The 25,396-nt window shown below is 43.1% G+C and overlaps 2 protein-coding genes across 2 annotated transcripts in view; both read left to right on the top strand.

The window, feature by feature from the left end:
- The first annotated feature begins 17,777 nt into the window (after positions 1-17,777).
- Positions 17,778-25,396, top strand: part of CASR (calcium sensing receptor) — a 77,768-nt gene continuing 70,149 nt past the window's right edge. Inside the window, exon 1 of the mRNA XM_055808805.1 lies at positions 17,778-17,975. The gene's annotated coding sequence lies outside the window, so the exon portion shown is untranslated. The remainder of the gene's footprint in view (positions 17,976-25,396) is intronic.
- LOC101922075 (cystatin-B-like) overlaps positions 17,993-25,396 on the top strand; it is an 85,640-nt gene continuing 78,236 nt past the window's right edge. The window contains exon 1 of the mRNA XM_055808811.1: positions 17,993-17,996. The gene's annotated coding sequence lies outside the window, so the exon portion shown is untranslated. The remainder of the gene's footprint in view (positions 17,997-25,396) is intronic.

The following is a 25,396-nucleotide window of genomic DNA, read 5'->3' on the forward strand; positions in this document are numbered from 1 at the left end:
GCATTTATTTGCCACATATGCCACATTCCCTGGTGACCTCAACATCTTCTGGAAAGATAGTGTTATGTCCTTACGGCACTATTTAAGGCAGCAGCAAAGGAGATGTAAGGTTTTGTCAGAATGAAGCAAGTATTCCTGTGATTATGGATTTTTAGCAGCCAGCTTTTGCTTTCCCTGGGCATTTTAGGAGGTAAACAAGAGCACATGGGACTTAAAGTCTTGGAGTCATTACCATAACTACCCATTGGCTTTATATAAAAATGTTACTTACCTATTACTGAGAGTCTCTGAGCTACTTTGTGTACTTCCCTACTCTGGCTATACAAGCAATATTAACTGAAGTTTTTGCCTTGGCAATATTTAAAAAGTACTTTAAAACCCCACTCCTTTTTCCTCCCTTTCTCCCTCTCACATCTGCAGGAAAAAACCAAAGAAAAAAAAAGAATAGGGAATGCCCCACCCATCCAGTCCTGGCAGCAGCTCTGCACATTCCAAGAATACAAAATATTCTGGAAGAAAGCCATCAATATCACTTGGGCTGTTGCAGTTGATACCTTGATTGTAGTAGGAGCATCTTTTTTCTATCTGTCACTGTACATATCTGAAGAATTCGAAGGAAAAGAACAGTCTCTGTACTGATCTTGCCAGCCCTTAGGTCTCTGGCTAAGAAACAAAAGTCATTGTATACTCTTAGCCCTACTAATGAGAAGAAAAAGTTGCCTGAAAGCCAAATTGCACAAGAAGCTTCAAAAACATATGCAGGAAAAACATCTAGAGAAGTAAATTTCCTGATTCAAGTGTACCCCTTAAATAACTTCTAATAGGTATGTCAACAAAGACAGTATATTGGGTGGCAGGCAACTGCAATGGGTCTTTGCCTTCCTGGCTCTTCCAGGTGATGTGAATACAACCAAAATGCTGTTTATGTGAAAAGATGAAGATGACAGCAGGTCACCACAAGCTTAGGTGATTTATTTACAAAAGATTCTGAGTGGAAAAAAATTTAGATCCTCTGTAGCTCCTGATGATAAGTTTCTGAGCCTTAGGTTATGTAAATGCAGACCTTGGTGCATTAGCACAATGCAGAGGTAGCAAGAGCTACCTTCACAATGCTCAGTAAGAGAAAACCAGAAAAAAAACCCCAACATTCTTTATGGCAATACTTCTAGTGAATGCATACTCATCGTTCAGTGGGAAGATCTACTGCTTTTCAGTAAGTAGTCCAATGTAGCTGGTAGAAATGCGGTGTCAGGAAAAAGCGAGTTAGATTTTACACATGGTAGAGAATGCAGATGGTTCTGACATGTTTGTCCAGTGGTCTTCTCCCAGTGGTTAACTAAAATGTTTATTACTTAAGAGCAACAAGCTTACTCTATTCCTCAGAGAGCTGGAAGTAGCTGATGTGATTAAGCAGCTGAGTGATAAAGCCACTCTTAACTGATCTTAAGAAGATATGTGAGAAGAGGCTAATTTCTGAAACTTTGTACCAGAAAATGTAACAGGCCCTGGAACCAATCCTGCATGAATCAAACCAGCAGAAACATCACAACCTCATCCCTTATCTTTCTGATAAGTACGCACAGAGCACCATCAGGAGGAGAACCTACCTGTGTGAGTTTGCATATTTGGAGATGTTTCATGCTTCTTCACACGGGAAAGAGTAAAGATATTTGCCTGAAGCTCCACTCTGTTCCGAAACTTCTTCAGCAGAGTGCTAGGTGGAATTTATTTTCAGTGAAAGAGGAATGTTGTTGCCCTGTTAGTTGTCCAGCCTAATGTATAATTACACAACTTGTGTGATGTATCATAAGGCAAAAGCATTGGCAGAGCGCGGGGGGAAGTAAGTAAAACTTCTTGATTCACAGACCAAAGGAGGAATCTGCCACCTTTAAGTAATAGAAAAAAAGAATCACAGGGCCCTCTGCAATGTCCCTGGTGAAAGGAAAGAACAAGTCACTGGTGTCATGGACCCTTATCCTTAATGACTTCTCTCCTGCAGCCTGACCCCCACGTGAAAATAGGGAACTGAGATCTGGCCCAGTTATCTCCTACTGGTTTTCAGAAGACTCTGCTAAACACATCCCAAGAATGATCCTGCAATGGACTCTCAGCCACAAGCAAATGTGCCTGAGAGATTAAGTTACCTTCAGTGAGGGAGGCCTGCCTAATCCTGCATGTGTCATATTCATTCTATGCAGGAACAGCTCACTACTGAAATATCTGAGATGGACCACAGCAATTGTTTAACATCGCCTGCAGACAAACGGTTCAAAGGAAATTAGAAGGACAGCTGACTAGCTGAAAATTCCAAGATGCTTGTTTCCTGCATTTGAAAGTAGATAGGAAAAAAATAAAATGGCTGTTACAATTAGCTGCAATCTGATTTATAATCTGGCATAAATGAAACCTTTCAGCAATAGGGAAAGCCTGGAACTCAAACAATGGAGGTAAACAGCTCCAAAAACGACCTGAGGAAACACTTAGGAAGCTAACTTTAAGGGAAGGCACCTGTGAAGGTCCTGGTGTCTTTGTAGAACTAATGTGTATGTCAGGGCAGGTACAGAAATTGGCATTGGAGCTATCTAGTCATTTAAGTGCTCAATTTGTCAGCATCACTGTAATATACAAGCAGTTCCCAAGGGAAGTAGACAAGTACTGTCATGTTGTGCCAGCCATGGGAAAACTAAAGCACAGTTATGCAATTTGACTGAAGCCATGCAGGAAAGCTTTGAAAAAGCAGGGTATGGAATCTGATCTCCTGAGAATCACTCCACTGTCTGATCTACAAGGCCATTTTTCCTTGTTGAGCCAACTGCTCAGCAACTGATCTCAGGCACTGCAGGCCTCTTTTCCAACAGGAAATCCACATTCTGAGCTTTGCTTGAATGAGGTTAAAAAAGGATGTAGAATGACAAATGGATAACAGGCAGGTTTAAGAATCTGGGCAGACTTTGCAAGGGAAAAAGAGCACAGAGAAGGAAACAATTCAGAGGCTTGAAAGTAGCAGTTTGACAAATGTGGATTAAAGGAATTATTGGTTTATAGGTTTAAGTATCCCATATTCTTGTCAGAATATACTTTTGTACTACCCAGAGCAAATATCCCTGCTTGTCATCCTTCCCAACAAGTATATTAACCTGTAATAATAACTGCATTTCTTAAACCAGGCATTGGCATTTCCATGGCTCCTGCATCCTAGACCATTGTACATGTGCAGTCAGTACACAGCAGTGTCAATAGATTTTCCGTAGTAATCCTTCTGCAGTCGCTCACTTCCCAAACACCCAAGGAAAGGCGTTGCATCAGCAGTACAGAGCAGATACAGCTAGTGGAAAGTGCCAGGAAGCCGTCTGTAGGCAGCAGCGACCAGCTTCCTAAGCTGATTGGGAGCTTTTAAACTTTACCAGGCTAGGGACAATATAGAAATAGATAGATTGCCTTGTAAATAATTTCTTGTCTCATTTGTAACCATAAAGAACATGCTTCCCTGTGTGCATATCCATGTAGCTAATTGATGCCTCCAGTAATTCCAGCCCCTGTTAAAAAAAAAAAAAAAAAAAAAAAAGACTTTGTTATCATCTCTACATCTTACATGGTCAGGACTCCTACTCAGGATACCTGCATCAGCACCTTTTTCTCTGTGCTGGTCTTGCTGACCTGTACCTTTTGACAGCTGTTGATAAAAAGCTTGTTACCACCAGGTGATGATATGTTACTGACAAGCAGCATGTGCTCGCAGGCCCCCATGTGAGTTTTGCATTGCTCTTAAACACAGTCCTTCTTAAAACTGGTTACAGACTTTCCAAAGTAACACTGTTCATTATGAAAAGCTAATTCTTTGAAACCAGCCCAGCTAGTGGGAAAGAGCAGTTTTTCATAAATTGACTCAGTAGTAGTCTGGGGAAAAAAATATGTAGTTATGATATCTGAATTTAATGTTTTCAAAATGAAGCCTTCTTTTTCAACTGGAAAATCTTTTTGTCTCCAATATTTATGTTTTAAATGTTCAGAATGTTTAGAAGCTCAAATGGAAAATGTGGTTTTTGAAATCAGCGTAACAATATTTCAAATCTCCCCTATTTTTTCCGCCCCCCCCAATTATTTCCCACAGAATTTCCATTCACTATGTTTGAGAAGCTTAGGGTCTTTGTGCCATGTCAGGAAGAAGAGATACTTCAAAATCAGACCTTCACAGAAACAAAAAACTGCTTGAGACTCCTCTGTAAACCTCTATTTTTTCACATCACTGATGCCTATCCAGATATCACAGATCAGGCACTCTTCTACAGCGGTTCTTATTAGGGCCTTTGCCAATTGCTTTTCCTACTTTCCAAACATCTGCTTGTGTTTAGCATTGTTCAATTAAAATCACAGACACTGGCAAAATGAATACATTCCATTGTGCCCTTTCCTGTAGATCACTTTGGTACTCTAGGTGTTATTCAGACTTTCTAGATGAAAGAAACAACCCACATTTCAGTACCAGGGTCTGAAATACTGCAAGAGCAATCTGACCTATCTGTATAGTACTGTGCTATTTCTAGTTTCGTTTCTGACTGATGAGGGCAAGTGAAGAGATATGTAAGCACTGAAAAGCACAAATTGAATTTGAACTTTGGGCACTGATGTTTAATACATTGGACAAAGCATGCCTAGCATTGCTTTTGTCAAGTTCTGTATCCAGTAAATAACTTCTTTCATACTGACTGCACCAGTACTGCAATGTACAGGGTCCCAGGTGGAGAGGCAGGGAGTCGATCAGAGCCCGCAGCAAGCATCGCTGCATTGTCTGACTGCATGTGTTTCAGTATGTATGTTCTTACAAAGGTGGACAGAGTAGAATTATAGCTGCATAAAAGTTGTTGCAAATGTTGTTCATTCATTAGAACACAGGACTGAGCGTTGAGTATCTCATCTCTAAAATGGGAATAACAATACTTCCTTACCTGGCTGGTCATCAGTCTCCCCTTTGGTAAATCACATTATAAAGTCACATTTTGGTGGTCTTTTGGCTATAGGAAGGGTTAGCCAGTTTAATAATTACACTACTAACAAAGTATTTGGCCCTTTTAAAAATTAGATCCTTGATACTGTAAAAACAAGGTCCACAGAGAAAGGAACAGTGTCTGCTGTTGCCAGCCCTTACTTTCTGATTGCATGAGTGGATTTTGCACCTCAACTGCACATTAGTGTCCCTGATTGTTAGATAAGGTAATGGTCCCCCAAGCTACAAAAACGCTTTGGCATCCTCAGACAAAAGGTACTGTGGAAGCACAAAAGAACTGTTTACATGAGTTAAAAAATAACTTTTAACCTTTGATCTTGAAGATCTATTTCAGGTGTGCACCATATGCTCAAAGGCCTGACAGCTTCAGCTTTACCTTTTTCCTGTGGATGCCCTCTCACTTCACAGCCCTTATGCTTTTATCTTGATGGCATCCAAGATGTTTCTTAGCAATCATGTTCTGTCTGCCAGCAGCACACATTCTTTGTCCTCCAGATCTGGGAAATTTGCTGCATTCTTCTCTTTTCCACACTGCTCTTTGGAGAAGTTAACCTCTGAAGAAACCCAAGCAAACAAACAGAAATCCCACAAGCATAAGGGATTTGCAGCATGTTGAAAATGCATAGGGGTGGAAAAACAACTCTGTAGTTGTCAGCTGAACCTGATCCAAACAATCTGATCGAAGATGATAACTCAACTTTGTTTTGTGCAAAAAGAACTTTTTTTTATACACTGGGTCCACAACAAGGGGAAACCATTAGTGACATTAAAGTAGCTGGTGTGGAATAAGAAATGTGATGGATAGAAGAGGGGAACAGAAGCCTGCAGAAGAAATTCAATTTTTATAGGGCTTCTGGTGACAAAGGAGATGGTATGGAGTGTGGAAGGCTCACTTCAGGTCAGTTGTTTTTGAACTGATACTTTGCCTCTAGGGAATGTTGTGAGGCTATGAAAGGGACAGGAATAGGAACAGAGATGGCCACAAACACCTTACATGCATACCTGTATACTGATAATGTTGAAAGATTTTAGAAAAAAAAAGAAGGAAACTGCTTGCCCAAGCCAAAGGGTCATAAAGAGAATGAAAACATGAGAAAGATAGGAGACAAGGCAGTAGCCTCACACTGAAAACCGCAAAGTGAGTCACTTGAAAGTACAGAACAAAGAGAGGAAAAGATATGCTTTCCATGCTCTCCTCATCTCTGCCTTTCCCATCTAGTACTCAACAATCACATTACTCAGCACTGTCTCACTGATGACTTGATCTAATATTCTAACGTGTTCAGCTCTCCTCCTCATCTCTCCCTCCCTGGTCCCAACCTTTGGAAGCACATAAGAACAACCATCCTTAATTGTACTAAAGGTCCACTTAAGAAGGTATCCTGCTGCCTCTACAGGCCAGTGGCAAATGCTGGGGGAAGGAGTAAAAGAACAGTCCAAATGTGGTTCAGTTCTCTTCCAGGTTCTAGAAATCCACCAGTTCAAGTCCTTCCTAAACAGGAACAGTCCTGGGTGGTGCTTTCTTTCATGAGATTGTCAAATCCCATTTTGAACCCATTCATACTTTTGGCCTCCATGACATCCCTTGTCACTGAACTCCACAATCTATGTGGCAAAGACATTCCATCCTTTTGTTTGTTCAACAGTTCTCCATATCACTTCACTTGCCTCCCAGTCTGCTTTGTGTATTATGAGAAATGGCAAATTTCTTTTTTTGCTTTTTCCGAACCATTCATGATTTTGCAGACCTCTTATCATAACATACCTCAGCTGCCTCCTCTCCAAACTGAATAGCCTGTTCAGTGTCTCCCAGCACATGAGCTATCCCAGTCCACTGAATATTCTTATTCCTTTATTTTGTGCCTTTTCTAGTTCCCATGGCATCTCCTAGTCTACTGGATTCAACAAGTCAAAAGGCAAATAACTGGTAGCTGAACTGCAACCAGCTGTAATAGATTTAAGTCCTCTTATACTATACAAATACTTCTAAAAAACAAAGAATGAAATAAATAAAATTAGCAACCACCAAAAAACAAGAAGAAAAATGTCCAATGACTGCAAAATAACAAAATTTTTGCCATCACCCAAAACTAACCACCAGCAGAAAAATACATTGGAAAAATGTTACTAACACCAAGCTACAGTGCCAAATGTTGCTTTCTGCCTTACAAGATGATTGATGATCAATTTATTTCAAACTCCAAGCAAAATAAATTGGATTCTGGGAAAGTTAAAAAATTAATAACTACAATAATTTCTGAGGGTGGCAAGTGCTACTTAGAAAAGCAAATGATGCAAAACAAGTGTAACGACTAAAAGAGAAGGCAAATGGTGAAAGCAGTATGACAAGTACTGATGGAGGACTATGCAATGACCCACATAAAGAAGAAGGTACAATACCAATATTAAGACTCTGGAATACTACCTGAGATACCATCTCTGAGTACTGTCATTCAGTCATCTCAAAGTGGAAAACTGTGAGGTGGTGATACTGATTGCTGAACCCTTATTATAACAAATGAGTTACGTTTAAAGTGCTTCCTGTAGTTTCAGAGTTGAAAATGTGTAATTAATTGAGTTACTAGATTATAATTGTACTTCTATCAATCTTTCCCCAAATGCCTAGAAGTATGAGGTGAGCACTGAGAGGCAAAAACTTCAATTAATGTCTCATTGAAACTCGATTATACTGAGAAGGGGGCTTTCAACCTGAGGAGTGACTTCAGCTTACAAAAGCATTTTGAGAATTCCTAAGCGAGGGTTAGCTTGGAAGAATCTTCCTCAGACTAATTAATGTTTTCTGGGTTATTTCTCAGAAAAATTTCAGGAATCTTCCAGGAATAAAGGCATTCTTCCAGGCCACTGTTTATAGCTATTTCTCCTAATTCAGGAGGGTTCCCTTTCTGTTCCTACCTAGCCCACTTAGTTGTGGTGATACCAGTGATTGTGGGGATGTAAAGGGAACAGGACCAGATTAAAACCATACGTATTTTTAATTTTGATTATTTAATCAGATCAGTTCTCAAATTTCTTGTCCACCTCCATGGCCAACCACACACAACAAAGAGGGGTGAATAAGTGTTTGGGTTCAAGGGAGGCAAGCAGGAATTTCTTAACCTTGTGGCTCTGCTAGGAGGATTTTTTTGGAGCTTTAGCTTCCAATACAGACAGATGATATGTGATATTCATCTGTGTATCTTGTTAGACCCTTTCTTTCCGCTAAAAATCCAGAAATATCAGTGTCATGACAATAGGTCCGTTTGTTTTATTTCAATAGTGACTTAGTTGAATCAGCTACCACAGAGGACTGGATGTGGCTGCGGGATCAGTTAGTTAAACTAGCTGATCACTGACAGATTGTGAGGTAAACAAGATTGTACCAAGATTTGTTACAGACAATTAGACCAAGTCACAGCTGGTAAGGTGGAGAGGTTTTCAAATACTCAGCACTAGAGGCCTATGTAACAAATCACTGCCCAGCAGGAGAGTGAGGCTGTTTGCAGTTACTCATTCTTGTAACTATCTGAAACTAATCTCTGCAATACTGAATATGGATATGAATTCAAGTGAGTTGATTCCTGTTTGTGAAGGAGATGCAATACTTAACTGAGTGTGTCTTTGGAACAAAGAACTTTCCAAGAAGCAAAATACTTCCTTAACTGAGACATTAAGTCATAGAAACTATTAAGACTGATGTAAAAAAAGAATGTAGTAGGACATCTAGCGAAACATAACACCTCTTCTTCCCTTATCCTTCAAACATGTTGTCAATGTTGACCAATAACTGAGTATTTAAAAGTCTATAAAAGCCTGAAGACTCACTCTGCCCATGAAGTATGTTCTAAGGCATGATAATGGTGGAAAAGTATATGACAGCAAGTAGGTGCAAAACAATAGCAACATGTTAAATTACCTGTTATGTTATTAAAAGGAAACAGAATGTACTTTCTGATGTACATTATAGATATCATATCATCCCATTAGCAGCTGTGACACAGAAGACAAAAGGAGAATAGTTATTTCCTTTCTTTAATGACTAGCTTTATTCAGTAATGGCTGAACAGTACATGTGACCCTTTCACAGGAAAGCATAGGTGGTTAATGAGAGCTTCATTAAGACTAATGATCAAACAATACTGTAATAAAGGCATAAATTCAGATGCTGGGATGTTATAAAGACAAGAGAAAGCATTGTGAACGTGTAGTCTGACCTCCTCTGTAACAGAGACTGTTGGATTTGGAAGTAACATCCTGACTATTAAAAAAAAAACAATTTTGAATTGAAAAGATTTCCGTGGCATGAGATTGTATCAGAAATTCTTGGTAATTGTTTTATTTGTCAGCAGTATTACAAAATTTACTTGATTTCAAGTCTGCAGTTGCTTAAATTCAAATTCCACTGAGTGTCTCTTGCCCTGCTAGGTGTCTGGGTGTAAACACGGGCAAATGGGTGTCTGTCCATTTCTGAGGAGCAGAGGGTTTCCCCTTCTCTTTGCCTAGCTTGGAACCCCAAACAGGTAAGGTTATCTACTTTTTGCTTTACTACCATAAAACTGTGTTTGCCTTTGAAACTGAAGAGCTCTTTATTACCACTGTCTCCTCCTGCCATGTTGATACTTGCTGGCTGTGATAAACTCACACCTTCACCTTCCTCTTCATAAACTAAACAAATCTCTCTCAAATTTTCAGAGACGTATTTTTTTTCAAATCTTTAATAATTCTTATATCCCTTTTCTTGCTCATCTCCAGTTTTAAGGCCATCTGTCTTAAAGTGATAACACTTGGTCTTGATGCATCATTCCATCTGTTGCCACAGCAGTGCAAATCAGAGGCAGAAGATCCTCAGTTTATAAATTAACACTTTTCTGTGCAGCACTGTCTGGGTGAATGTGATGTTCATCTACATGTCCATTGAGATGTCCAACTCCTTTCATAGCAGTTGAGGACTAAGCCATAGCGAATACACGAACAAATGTCAATGTTTGTGGATTACCCATCATGAACAGCCCAACGTCAGCTGAACAGATTAAATTGTTGTGAATGACTGTGTAGAAGTGCTGAGGTAAGACTGATGGCCTTTTGTGTGAATCTAAAAAGATAACTGAGAACTACATTCATCCTATTTTTAAGATACTTTTCTTCATCTAAATTTTAAGGCCCTGACGGGAGTATCTTGGTTAGAAGCAAAAATTGCCTCATGCCGCCTCTCTGCTCCATAGAGATGGGCACCTCCAGGGGGCCGTTCAGATCTTTTGATGGGGCCTTACACTTTCACTCACTTTCTGTTGTGTGTTACAGTAAGTATCCTAAAGGATCTGCATTTACAGATCACTGCTTGCACTGCCAGCTCTTCATCTGTCTATTGTTATTAAAGAACAACAGGAGACAACAACTAATTTGTGGAAAGGCAGATCGCTGTTATTTATGTGAAGGGTTGCATTAGCATTCAGCCTTTACTACAGTAAAAACTTTCACTTACAAAGCTCGTAGGGAAAAGCAGCTATTAACCTTCATAATCATGAATAATTAACCATGACAACAGCTGAACTTAAGATTCATCTCTCAGTTAATGTTTGTCCAGACAGATAACCTGAACTGACAAAAAACAAACACAAAATCCACACCACACCCAGTCAATCTGTCAAAATCTGCTCACGCCTGCAACCGCATGAAACAGAATTGACTCTTTAAATAAATTACATTTTGAAATTCTTTTTAGTGTGTGAGCTAATTAAGATCCTTCTGTTCTTAGAAGGCTGTTTATTATCTGAAGTGTAAATTCTCTGGGAATGCTACAGTTTTGGGACAGATTGTATGTGCAACTCAGAAGTGGAACAGAAATTACAAGAGGAAGGAGTTGGGAGAAGAACCCAGAAAAGCAAGCTTATATGCATATGGCTAGAAATCTGGCTAAAATGCAGCACTTCTGTGACATGTTCTCTTAATAGAAGTGCAGCAGGAGGTCAGGAAGGACAGGAGCTAAGGAGCTGTGGGAAACAAGGGAAGATCAAGAGGTTTCCCAAGAGTAAATGAGCACTTAAGGTTCAGGTTTGACCTTGAAATTTTTGAATACCTACATACAGGTCCTCCAAAAGCACTTCTAAATATAGGGGGAGAAACATTCTTAAGCTACGCGGCTGTAACTTCAAAGTCTTCTGATTTCAACATGGTTCTGTGTTTGTTTTTAATCCTATGATGTAACTTTTGCTTGGGTTGTCAGTGCTGAAGGGGTGTTTACAAGCCTCCTTTGAGGTCAGATTTGATGGTTCTCCATCCCAACACTTCACTTGCACTAACTGCAGACTAACACAAAAGGAATAACATTTACAGACCTGCAGACAGTAATCACTGTTGCCTTAGATAGATGCGCTGCCTTTGTGCTTCAGTTTGAGGAAAAAAGACAGGGCAGTGTGCACAAGGTTTTTCTGTAGTTCTCTTGAATCAAACTTTGGGAATACAGAGAAGGAATAAAGATGTTGAAATGAGGATAGACAGCGAGAGAACTAATATCAGAAGGAAAATAAAATAAAATGAAATAAAATGAAATAAAATAAAATAAAATAAAATAAAATAAAATAAAATAAAATAAAAAAGCCCCACACCTGACTGAGGAAAGGAGATCAGAGATTACAGGAGGAGCCTGACTGCAAAAAGCAGACAGCCAGACACTAGTAAATTTTGCCTTCAGTTAAGTTATTGTGCTAACACTGGAAAGCTTCATCCTCAGCGGCCTGTTTTTTCACACTAGTTGTCTCTTTTCATTTATGAGCAAACAGAGATACTGTTCACCGCACTAATTTTTAAATAGTTGTTAACAGGCTCTGGAGCTGAAATGTGGAAAGCAAGTCCTACCTCTCAGAGTTACTGTTTGGAGCTGGCAGCCTTCTGGTGCAGATATCACTACATCCATTTTGACTGGCTCACATCTGGAAAGTTTTCTTTGCAGTCATAAAATGTGGACATGAAACTGTTATTTTATCCATGGCTAGCTCCTGAAGCACAAGATGACTCTGTCATGAGGGAAAACAGCCAGCTCGTTAAGCTGCCCCAAGTAGGCCAAATATGATCTATAGATCAAACAAGTGAAGGGACTGAATAATAAACAAAGGAGCTACGTTGTTATAAATAACATTTTTAACAGAAAATTCATTGCTGAGAAGTTACAGCAAAATAGGATTTTAAGAAGAGTGTGCTTGGCTGTGATTAATAGAGGGACAATGTTCTCTGTATGCTTCTGCTTTGATATTCAGCAAATACCTTGGAGCTTTTGTTTTGGTTTTTCATACTCCCCAGGGCAGGATATTCCAGGGTTGCTCAACAAATAACTGCTCAAATGATATTGCTTAGGCTGCTTGTATCTGCCAGAGTAGCCCTGCCCAACTGTGCAGATCATTTTTAAAAAGCTAAGGAAGGAGAAGAAACACTTAAGGATAACCAAATAAGAAGCCCCTGTGCCTGAAAAGGGAATTTGAGAACAAAGAAGATGAAGAGAGAAAGGAGTAAAGAAAAGATGGGAATGGACATCACCAGCTATTTCCAGACCTGTACACAAGGAGCACAGACCCTCGCCAAGGAAGTAGAACATTTCAAAATTAATTTGGAGGTGGTCCTGGAAAATGTACATGCAGAACAAGTCTGCAATGGCAGCAGGGGGGATGGACTGGATGTGAACTTACTGGGTCTCTTCCATCTCCAGTTTCTATGAAAACAGTCACCATTCTTTAGCAATACGATAAATATTTAAAAAATCATAGATACAAACTAAATAAAACATATTAAATAACAAGTTCAGCCAATTTAATCATGACTTTTCAACTTTTTAAACCAAGACAGCGGGGAGGAAGAAGGAACAGGCTTGAGATTTTTAGTCCTCTTTGTTTAAGGCTAATTCACATAGGACACACCTTCGTGAGACTTGTTCAATAACATTTGTGGAGCTGGGCTGGAGTTGTTGTTGGATTGTCCTCAGTCCACAGGGCTGCTGGTTTTATCCAATGCACACTGGGTGCTGTCTCTCTCTAGCAGCCTTTAATTCAGATTTTGCCCTTTTAGTGTTGCGCTCCTAGCTGGACCAGTAGATTTAATTTTGGGTAGTGTAATACCAGCCTAGTCCTTTCAGCATTTAGTCACCAAAAGCTGATTCCTTTCTTCATGCTTGCACTGACCAAAACAACATCAACTGCTCTCCAAGAGTAAATCTGCTCCTCTGTAAGGGATCCGTTGTGCTGCAGATATACAGGCTTCATGGTCCTCAGCAGGGGAGGAAGAATTTTTGGCTTGAAAAACATAGAACTCATTATCTGAGCATGTGGTGTATCCATAAAGTCTAGCTGCAGCAAGGGGACTTGTGTTCCATGGGACAGCCACTAGACAGTGATATAGCCACATCTTCATAGCCGAAGTATGTCAGCTTCACACCCCTGTAACAGCCCCAGCCCCTCTCTAGTATTTCCTTCACAGCCTAACAGCTCAAATGTTCTTGGAATCCCAGTCAAAACTCAGCTTGTGTATGTTCCGAGTACTCATCATTCAGTCTCAGCAGAGAGGAAGGCTTGAATAAAGCCTTTTTTCCTATACAAGCCAAAGATGAGGAGCATTCTGGGGTAGAGGGAGCCAGGGATATTCCTTGCCTGTGGTGCTCAGGTTGTCCAGTGGAGAGAAGACCTCAGCTTTCGGGGTTGTCAGTCATCAAATTATCAGTGTAGCTTCTTTTTTTAGCAATAGAAGTAGTTTAAGAAGTTGAGGCAGACAGTCATTCTCCCTGTCTCACACTTCTCTCAACTTCTGTAACAGAACAGAACAGAACAATAGAGACCTTGGTTTAGGCTTTATCAGTACAATTCTCTTCAGCATATTAGGCCTCGGGAACAAGACTCAGCCATCAGTAACCTGGCTCGAATTTGGGCTTCAGCTTCCCAGGCAACAGGCTGAAGCCACTTGCATTCACACCCATTTTATTAATCATACCTCTGGCAAGTACCAGCGGCACCCTCAGAGAGCTTTGTCAGAATGAACATCAGACTTTCCAGTTATCCCATCTGACTTCGCACCTTGCCGTCTAGCCTTTGCACTTTCCTCCTGACACTTTCTTTTTCCCCAACTACAATTGTGCCCTGAATAAGGGACACATAGCTGGAAGAGGCTAACTTACAGAGCAGCAAGCCTGTTCTAGCACCAGTCCATCCTCCTGACTAGAATGAGGTGAATCAGGCTTTCCAAGCCCTTTTGGAGAGCTGCCTGACTGCTGGACTTGAGAGCTGCAAGAGTTCTGTTTGGGACGTCACCTACATCTTTGTCCAGATGATGGACAGATTTGTCCCTCTGCCGAGTTTCTGTAGGAAAACACTTCTGTGGGTGAACAAAATGTCTGTATGCAGAGAGCAACCTTCAATACTCTGCCTTATAGGTTAACACCTGCCCTCTTCACATCTACACATGACCTCACCACTCCCCATGCCTTTGCGAACTCCATCACCTCATGGTACCTGCACATTCCCTACTCTGGCTACTCACTAGGAAATTAACTGGGAGTGGCAAAAGTCATCCACACAGCCAGTGTAAGATGGGTGTGCAATGCCATCCAACAGAGCCGTTATTCCTGACCAGGGATCATCAGAGGCATCATCAAAAGGATCAGCAGTCTAACATAACTTGTCCAGCTATGCCCCAAAGGACAGTCTGTGAGATCCTGTTTGCCTTAATTCTGCACAATAAGATGCATATTCTCATAAGATTTATGATGTAAGATTTATATCCTCAGTAGTTCCAACTGACTATAGGTGCCACTCAACTCAGTGGTCTCCTCCAGAAGTCTTTGCCAGCAGTTGCCCACCTCTCTCCCAACCTGCTTTTGCATCTGGGTTGCTAATGTGCCTGGGCACCTGATGATATGCAGTTGAACCCATACCAGCCCTGCAATCAAAGCAAGCCCTTGCAAGAGGGAAGGAGATGTTTCTGAGGGTCTTTCTGTCCTGAACCCTCTCCTTGTTCTGCGAGACATGCCTTGTTGCTCCCTGAAGAATCTCCCCACTGACCCTGCAACAAAGGACCTGCTGCAACTTCACAGATGGGCTTGACAATACAGCCTTTGATCTTTTGAGATCAAACCCTGAAGGCCACAGTGCGGCAGAGGTGACCACACTGCTTTGGAAACCAGAGAAGTCCCTTGCCACTGCAGCTTTTTCCTTCTTTATCCTTAGGTTTGGTGTTCTAGCTCAGCCCTTCCTGGCTTCTCCCTTTTAACTCCTTGTGATATTTCCAGGAAATGTTCAAAGGTGGTGTTGACTTGTAGTTTTAAAGGAACAAACAGCTGCATGTTCTCTGCAGTTCTGTGTATTCCTTTTCTTTTTACTTTCACATGTGCCTTTGAAGTAGAAGTGATTCTCAGTGTTTGTTGACTTGCTTCTTTCACAGGTACTGTATCACTGAGCTACTAATGCTGTTTAGTATTACAATAAATAGGGAATTAAATAATAGAAATAATAGATTTGGCTTTTACTGGTTATTTTTATGCTATATTTTAAGTGTGTGTTGCATATGGCAAAGGCAGAGAGAAGCTGAGATATAAGGACTAGCTCCCAAATCAAGTCACTACTGAAGTTGGCTTGGACCCAGAGACTCTCATAAAAATGTCAGCTTCATCTGCAAAGAAAGTGATAGAGTCAAAACCTCAATCAACTGTCATTAGCACAGGTTTCAAAATGTTAGTGTTTCCCTTGTGTAAGGAACTTACTCTTTTTCCTCCCACCTAATTCAAGATAAAATAAGGCCATGTGAAACAAAAGGAAGGATAGCATGGGTTTCAGAAGGACAGCATGTTGCTGCTATAGTGGTGAAAGAAGCAATCACAAAGCGATGAAATGACAGATAATGAGGAGCTAGAATTAATATCAAGAGAAATCAAAAAATAAAACCTTTGGTTAAGTTATTTTTTATTTGATACAACCACACCTCAAATACTGGGCCATAAAAAACCCTACAGCATAAATCCCGTGGTTTATTAAGTGGGGGTAGTGCAGCAATGGATACAGCAATATCTGACCTACAGATTTTGTGGAAGTTTGGAAAGCTACCACAATCTGACATCTGACCTGCATCATTTCCCATTTCAAAGGTTTTGTTCTCTTCCATCTTTTCTGTCTTTGCCCCATAGCTATAGCTAGACGATTACTTAAAATAACCAGCTTCCTCTCCTTCTCCAGTTTCTACACAACCAGAGAACAGCCTTAAAAAAGTTTAGGTTTGTTGCCATGCTACGGTGTAGTCCTGGAAAACCTGGCTCCAAATACTTGGTGTACAAAGAAATCTCTACTGTTTCTTCAAACAAGAGTTTATTTTGATTTGGGATTGGAAACATTAACACTTGACTGCTGCAGGGAAGTGTTAGGTTTGCTTGCATCCCCAGATGAACATTTAGTTTAACCTTGATAGGGAAGTCTCTGAATTTGTAGACCTTTGATCTAGAATCATCTCCAAGTAAGCACGATTACTATTCATTCACTTTTGCAATCAGCAATTTTGGGTTGGGTTTTTTTGTTTTGTTTTTTTTTTAATCTGGAAAAGCGTTCGTGATAATTTCATTATTATTGTGCAGTTATACTGTAATAACTATCATAAGGGTGATCCATTTCTTCAAAAGTTAGTGTACTGCAATAGAAGTGGGAAAATACAACTATTTATCAAACCTAACTTCATCCTAATACATGAAATGCTGTTTGAGGACCTAGGTGACTTTAAGTCTGTTGGTAGTTCTGCAATGGCACCTGGACCAGTCATTTGCTAAAGTCAGGTGTCATGGATCTCTTTCAGAAATAAAGGTCTCTGTCACCTTTCAAGGTGAAAAACACTTTCAATATATTGTAAATGTCACTCTCACCAGTACGTTTGCAACTCTAACAATATTGTTGTTGTTGTTATTTGGGAAAATGAAAAGCGGCCTCTCAGGGCAAATCCAGGCCACTAGGGCCGGGCTGTAGAATGGCACCAGAACCTGTGAGTGTAGGGCTACGTGCTGCTTTTCCTCCAATAAGCATTTCCTGAGGTTAAGAGATTTGAGCTATATTATACTGTATAATGATCCGAAAAGACAGTGTTGCTGTCAGCCAGTGTTGACAGATCTTTGGAGGTGAAAAGCAGCATAATAACGTGAGTGCTAGCAAACAACGGTGAAAACTTTTCGTTCTCTGCGTTTCAGTTCTTAAGATCCAAGTACACCGGTGAGCGTAGCAGGGCTGGAGCTGGAGGAATCCCACACCACAGACCAGTTTAACTGTGCAGGGCGAGCCGAGGATTTTCTGCTTCAGGAGAGGCAGGTCCCCGGTACCTCCCTGCGGGGGTCCGGGTACCGGGGCCAGCACAGCACAGCCGGCCAGGCTTTCCCGGTGCGAACGGCGAGGCGACCCGGCTCGCAGAGCGAACCGAGCGAGCGGCGCTCTGTGCTCCGCGGTGTGGCCTGCCGCGGGGTTCGGGGCTGGGGTGCCCCCCTGCCGGGCGTGCCGCTGCCGGGGAGCAGCCAGAGCCGCGGCCGCGCCCCGGTGCGGGGCATCCCGCACCCCGCTCAGCGCAGCGCAGCCCAGCTGCGGAAGGGTCCGCGTTCCCCGGCCGTGCCCGCCTGCCCGGAGCAGCGGGGCCGCTACCTGCGGGCGCGGCTCGGGGCGGCGCGGAGCGGAGCGGGGCGCGCCCGGGCGGGTCCCCGCCGCCGCCGCCGCCCGCCCCGCCTCGCCTGGCCCGTGGGAGCGGGCCCGGGTGCCGGAGGCGGTGGGGAGGGCTGGGACGGGGCCCTGGCCAGGGGTTCCTCTCTCCCCCACCCCCTCCTCCCCTCGCCGCCGGTTCCCGTGAGGCTGCAAGTGCCGCCGCGGCAGCTGGGGGGCCGGCGGGGGATGCTGCCGCCGCCCTGCCCAGTGCCGGAGTGAGGGCAGGAGCTGGTGGCGGCAGGAGCGGCCCCGGCGGCGGGACGAGGCGAGCGGGGCAGGTGGGTGCGCGCCGGGAGCGGGCCGGGGCGGGCAGTGCTCCCGCCGGGGCCAGCCCGCCGGCGCTGGGGGCTGGGGGCGCCCGGGGAAGGACGGTGCGCACCGGCGGGGCGAGGCGGAGGGGAGAGCCCGCGGCGCAGCGCAGGGCGGGGGTCTGGCTGGGGGGGCAGAAAGCCGGAGGCGCGGAGCCCCCCGGCGCGGCGGGGTGGGAAGCGAGCCGAGGGCCGCGGGGAGCCGGGGACATGGCGGGCCGAGCCCGGCCGGCCGTGCCAGGTGCCCTCCCCTCCGCGGAGGGACCCCTGCGCCTCCCCTCCCCAAATCCCGGGCAGAGTGGCTGCTAATGCGTGTAGGAACCGGCAAAAAGGAGACATTTCCATCTGGCTCGAGGGTGTTTTCTCTGGCTGAAGTTACCTAGCAATAATATTGAGAGGAAGAACAGTTATTTGTAGCAAAACTTTAAAGAGCAACAGGTTGTTTCACTGAGATCACACGCGCTGGGGAAAAAAATCACCTCGGGTCATCCTGGTGGAAAAGGGCTAACAGCAGCGGCGTGCACACCACTTTGTAACACACTTCGGAGTCTGGGGAGCTTCTAGCACTGCGCAAAATAAATTTCACGACATATCTGAAGATAGATTCTAAAAACTACGAACCTGTCCTTAAAATTTTCATTTTGCACTTGTGTGGATGCAGGAGATGACCCTTAGAGTTACTGCCATATGTTTGTTTGAAGCGTTTGCCTTTTTACGGGTGGTTTTCCCTCTTGAAACGGGCGGTCCCTTACGCGCAGCCCTGCGGCTCACCCTCAGGCTCTGACCCCCAGACCACCCCGGGGTGCCGTGCCATGCCGCCCCGTGCCGTGCCGCCCCGGTGCCCGCTGGAGCTGCCCCGGCTGCACACGGCGGGCTGCCCGGGAGCCCCGCACGGCGCGGCGGGGCACGGCCCGGCGGGGCGCAGCGCGCCGCCCCTGCTCGCTCCCGTACGCGGGGCTGAGCGGCTCCGCAGGCTCTTCCCGAGCTCCCCTTGCGAGTAGCGTCTCTATCGCTGCCGAGACTCTCGTGCTTCCTACTCGAGTTTCACCACCTGGTGTAAACGCAGAGAGGATGTGCTGGGAGGGGCAAGGTCAGGGGAGTATTAGTGAGGCGTTGCTAAGGCTATTTCCCAGGCGGTGCAGTGTCCCTGAGAGTGTTTATGCTAATTGTAGACATTAGAGCCCTTAACTCCTGTTCTTGATTTAGGCTGGGGCTGGGCAACTGCGGACTCTTTCACTTAACTGTCCTACCCTTCTTGCCTCACCACGCCGGGGGACGAGGCTCTCCTTTCAATGAGAAATGCAAGTTCCCACCCCGGGGACAGGATCTGGTTCTGGTCCCTGTGCATTCACTGGGGTCTGGTCATTGATCCCAGTGTTGTGAAGCCTCGATCCATACATCTCTTCCAGTTACGAGAGTGGAAAAAATTAGTACAATGATTATTAGGAATATTTTTGCTGAGATTTACTGAGATGTGGCGAAGGGATCTGTTAGCTGTTCAGATGAAACACTGTTTCAATATCTAGCTTACATTTAATTAACATAATTGAAGGTGTTGAAAAGTAGATAGTTTTAAAGCAGATTGATTATGGCACGTTGGTGATGAGAAGGCACACAGAGCATCCCAAAGCATCCCTTCTTTTAGTTTAGTACATGACATAACTGATATTTGGGGTAATCTATAGAATTATTAGGGTGATCCCAACTCTATGCCCAAGTGTGTGTCAGATCTTGCCACAGGACACACCAGACTGTCCTACCCATAAGCTCTCAAAGAGGCTAGTGATGGAGTGGATAGCATGCAGGCAAAATTTTGACATCGTTCTTGAAGTAGCAGTAAAGCAATATTGACAGAGAAGGTTGTACAGTTATCTCTTGTGCTAAGCTTTGTGGCTCAGTGAAACAATTGAGATCCCAGATCTGCCAGTCTGATACCCTTTGTGCCATTCTCAAACCTCAATACTTCCTTGATAGTTGACAAACTTGTTAGCATTATCTTCCGAAATATAAGCAAAAAAGTCAAGTGAGACAGTGGGAGCTTTTCAGCCTGCTTCCATTCTGTCTGCATGTTGGTTGCAAGCAACCTCTTCTGCATAAGTTGGTAGGCTTTCTCAGTCACTTATTAACTGCAAGAGTGCAGAATGCTTTACCCACACTAATTTGTGCCAATGATTGTTAAGAACATTATTGACACTCAAGTAGCATGAAGGGGGGATTGACAGAAGTCAGTCTGGTAGCTTTAGAGCCAAAATCATCTCTGCTGATGTATTAGGGCTAATTCTGTATAAGCACATCTTTTGTTCAGCTGAGAAAGTTAGGACAGATGAACTACTCAGCTCACAGAATATGAGAGATTGTAATCACTTCGTGCAGACGTGAAATGCTAGTGAAGGCAATATGATCTAGTGACTTAATTGTAAAGACAATTTCAGAACCTGTTCTGGGCTTGGACACTGGCCTCAGGTGAACCATTTCCTTTCGGTTTTCTGGTTTCACAATGGGGGGTAAGAATGGTGCCTCACAGGGTCTTGCCAGAAATGTCTTGTGTAGAAACAGGGTTTCTAAAGAGCACTGGAATTGCCATGCAAGAAGCTGGGTGGTGTTGTAAGGCATGTTTACCATATGGGAACAGGCAAAGTAGAGGGGTTCAGAAGTTTCTGATCCTTTCCACCCCCATTTGCAGGAGGCTTGAACTGACTGTTGTGGTGCATAGGGTCAGGCCACTGCTTCTCTGTTCTGCAGTCTTCAGGTGGACTTTATAACTAGATCCCCTGTACCTGAAACTAGCTTAACAGATCTAAATCCATTTTGGAGTTGGAGGGAAAACTTTATGCTACTGTACTTGATAGTTTCTATTTCTTAATAGTTACTTTGAGGCACTTGGGCCTGGCATATTAACCTGTGTCTGCTTACAGTGCCTGGCACTGGAACAGAGACTTCTTGGTGCTGAATACTTTGGTGGACAACATGCTGAACACCTGGGTGAGTGTCTGATATGGGTATGGCAGTTAGTAAGGGCCTGGGTTCTGATTCTTGCTTCTTGAAAAATGGAGGAGGGGGGGTTTAAACACAGCTGTGACATTATACATCGAGATATGCAATATTCTCTTGTGCAGAAAGTGAGGGCCGTTGCGCTGTGTCCTAAGTCTAGAGGTGGATGTGAACCATTGCTTCTCTGGACTTGTCAGAGTGCAAGTACTCCTGGTTAATAGTGGCACTTTGCATGCTAACAGTGACCATTCCAACATGTTGCACAGGGAACGGGAATTTGTGATGACACATACAATGAGAAGGAAAAGAAGATGGAGAAAAGAAAGAAGGATGGGGAAGGAAAAAGACACAGGAGCAAGGGTGGCAATAATCTTAGCAAAGGGAACATTTTCCAGTAAGCAATTCTGAATGTGATGTAAAAAATAACAATTGAAAGTTTTATTTTACTACACAGAGCCCAAATTCTTCCTTTGATCTCTGTACAAGCTTCCTTTTGGCATCTGTGGGAGATCAGTGGAGAGAGGGGAGTGTGTAGTCTTGAATTTATGATGCAACCCGTGGACAGTCATGAAATGAAATTCAGTCATCTCAAAAAATGAATACATAGCCATGAGTCAACTAGAAAGATACACTCATGGTCCAGAAATAAATGGTAAAAATCAGTCTGTTCACAGACTTCTCACAACCAAAATAGTAGGTGGGTTATCGGAATACTCTGTTCATTGCAGCTAAGTTGTTGGGCACCGATTTGGAGAAATTAACTCACTGTCTGTGCTACTGTCTACAGGAATTCCTTAATATACTCGGTTTGTGTAATAGTCCACACAAATACACTATTTTTGAGACTTTTACCAGTATTCAGAATCTAGAAACAGCTATTTCAGCTTAATAAGTTAGGAACACATTAAGTAATCCGTAATAAGTAACAATAAATTCTCTACAACACTTATTTAAATTATGGGAATAGTTTAGTAAATTTTGCTAATTAAACTTACTACTTGCAAAGAGCAATGTTGGCCTTTAAAAGATAGGTAACAGATACACCAACCTTTCTGAGGAAATCAAATACACGAGAATTCATAGAACTTAAGATGGTTGGTTTCAGGACTTTTATCAGGTGTTTTTCATGAATAATAAACATATAGATCTCTTCATCTACAGAAAGCTCTCTAGCTTGAAAGACTTTGACTTCTGATGCTGCTGTTTGCCTGTTGTCATGCTGCTATAGTTGGGCACTTGGTATCTTTAAAATATGGAAAACTAGGGGCTTTGGGTTTCTTTACATACATCTTGTGAGAAACAGAACATTTAGGAGCAACCTGGAGCAAAATGCAACATTAAAGTGTCACTATAAATCACCCCTGCTGTAAAAAGCTCTGCCTGCTTTCTGCCTTCAGTCAGCAAGTCCTGCTCAGAGCACTCTGTGGGTTCTGCAAGCAGTGGGGCTGCTGACCCGTTACTGTTACACTTACTTGTCTCCACTTAGGAGGACATCTTACAAACCAGAACAGTGGTCTGCAGTATGCTCTGCAAACAGAAAAGCGAGCTGGTCCCTGCCATAAAGTGCTGAAGTCATCTCGGGCAGATGAGGTTAAGGAGATGAAAGACATTTCATCCTTCCATTTCCTGTCACCATCTTCTCTAAGCAAAGCTTAACAGAGGTAGTGCTTTTCTCCAAGAAGTACCGTCTAACCTGTATTTTTTTACTTTTTGTTCTTTGTGCTTTCTTTTTATCTGATAACCTTAATCTTCCTGAAAGGGGACATTCATTCCCCGTTCCTGTTTTTCTATCCTCTGGTTCACCAATGACCTGGCACCATTAATTCAAGCATTTGCTTGTGAAGTTTCTGTGTTTGAGAGCTGCCTGTGCTAAGGGAGCACCACTGAAGACAAGCTGTTGGAGGAATGTGATATTATGGTGAGATTTCATCCAGCCCTGTTACTCCTGGCTCCTCTGGTACCAACTGGAAGCATCAGGAGGGCAGGGGGATGGGAGCAGACTGGCAGTTTCAGTGAACATGCAACAGATCTGTATCTTATACTGACTGGGTCAAAGCGCTCAGCAAACGCTGTGCTCCCCAGGAGCATGCATTCATGTCTGTGTTTGCGTGGTCTGTCACACAAAACTCTCCACAGAGGCAAGGCAAAAAGGGAAGTTGAGGTCTAGTGGTGATGGGGTTCACCAGTGAATTTACAGATTAGGGACTGAGGTAGCAGATGAGTTGTTCATACAGTCTTCTACTTAAGTTCTTCTTTGAGAAAGCCTGAGCTGATCTAGAGCTTCCAGATGGTTTTGTTGGCACCCTTCCCTCTTCCCAGAAAGGTTCAGGTACCTTTAAAATACACAGTGATTTCCATTTCAGGTGCACAGCAGTATGTCACCTAGCCTGCAGCTGCTGCACCCCAGAAGGGCAAGGATCTTTTGCAGGTCCTGTGTTATGTTTGCCAGAGCAGTGCAGTTATCTCTGATATTATAGTGAGGCATGGTGTAGGCAGGTTTGAATGTCTAGATTAGTGCCTCAGGAGTTGGTGCTTATGGCAGGGATTGACTCCTTATTCCCATCTTCTTCCAGTTTTCACCTCATTGCTGTCTTTGCCATGCACAATGCACGTTTCTGCTCAGTTCTTCAGCGCCACTTGAAACCCCGATGCGGTAAGCCATGACTGAATGGGTCCACGTGTACCACACTTAGTCTGCTATGGTAGCTGCATTCAAGATGACCTATTTAGGTGTACGTGGTTTTAAATATTTTGAACATATAAGTGGCACTCATTAGGACCTTCTGACTAACCCTGATCAAGCCAGCTGTCCATGCCCTGCAACAGCAATCCAGTTTTCAGATCTCTCTTTTTGTTTATGTTTTAGAGCATGTTTTACATTTAGCCTTTGAGGAGGGATTTAAGTAAGTGTACCCAGTCCACACCAAGCAGTACACTACACCATGCTGTATTGCAGCTTTTCAGATGCCATTCTTTCTACACAAGTGTTTTGTAAGTATTTTGAATTGTGGAAGTAGTTCCTTCCAGGAGACTTCGTACTGGAAAGACAACAGCCTGCTCAAAGGACAACTAATCTACACCACATTTAAGTCTTACAGATATTTTATGTCTTCTGCCTAGCCATATATTTTGCAAGACTGTCATATCCTTGCACAAATGATAAAATGTCAAACTCAGCTGATGAGTTTCCTCCATTCGGTGGCCTTCAGTCTAGGGAAATGCACACATTTATAAACTGAGCTGTTATCCTAAATCTTCTGCTGCCTGTGTTTATTGTTTCAGGGAACCTGCCTACAGTCCTTATCTTACCTTAGGGAAGCAACTGTAATTCTCCTGTTTTATGTATTTGAGATTGGAGGGGCTGGATCCGGTTAGTGAATGACAAACTGGGTATAAAAGTCCGGCTTCTAAACAACAGAAATAGGTTCCACCTGTTGCCCCACAATGTCCTTTAGATACATTAGTCCATATGATACCCTTGTCCAAAGCATTGTAATGAGGATACAAACACTGATAGCAACAGTGGTGTGTCATTGTATGTTTGAATGTATAAGCATGAATTTTTGATACGATGTAGACTTCTGTCTTTAACAAACATACCGATAGCAGATTATGCTTCTTTTACTTTCCAGGATAGTGGTAGATTGAGTAATTGTAGCAGCTTGCTGAGGGGCAATTCCTGCTGCTTCCATTTCTCTGGAAGCAAGTGTTTGCACAGGTAATCGTCTGTGATGTGTCATGTCCGTTTTTGTGGACATTTGCATACCTAAGCCTTTGAAAGCAGCTGTCAATCAGAATGCTCTGCTTAATCTTAAGGAGAAACTTTCACCCTCCCTCTTCCACAGTTAGCATGATCAGAGCATGTAGTTTGAATGTGCTGCCTGGGAGCTTTCCGTTGCAAGTTTGAGCAGTGTCCCTCTGTGAAGTGGTGCAGGAGGCACAGTGTCAATGTGCTGCCTTGCAGAGATGAGGTCTCAACCCTTCTGGCTTAAGCAGCAGCTGGATGACACTTTCAAGGGTGGAAAAATCTCTGTGCCTAAAGTGGGTGACGAATATCTCCAGAACCTTTGAGAACCTGAGCTTTAGTTCCTTAGTGTTAATAACTGGAATCCCTTCATCTTCTGGACTATCTGCAACATTTACTGTGTTTGTTTCACTCTACATAAGCATTGAAATTTTGTTTCGCAGCCACAAAATCTAGAAGTGGTTAGTTTTAATTGAAAACTGACGTTCAAATGAAACCACATGGTACCCGATCACCAGAGTCATAGGTATGTACATTCTGGCTGAGTCTGTGTTCTGACCGTGGCTGCACCAGTAGCTCTGGCTGGACTCTCACACAGGCAGGATCTGTTGCCATATATTGGAAATCGCCAGAATGAAGCAGATTAAGGTTTTGG

Source organism: Falco peregrinus, chromosome 6, assembly GCF_023634155.1.
Source record: "Falco peregrinus isolate bFalPer1 chromosome 6, bFalPer1.pri, whole genome shotgun sequence".
NCBI classification, from domain to species: Eukaryota; Metazoa; Chordata; class Aves; order Falconiformes; family Falconidae; genus Falco; species Falco peregrinus.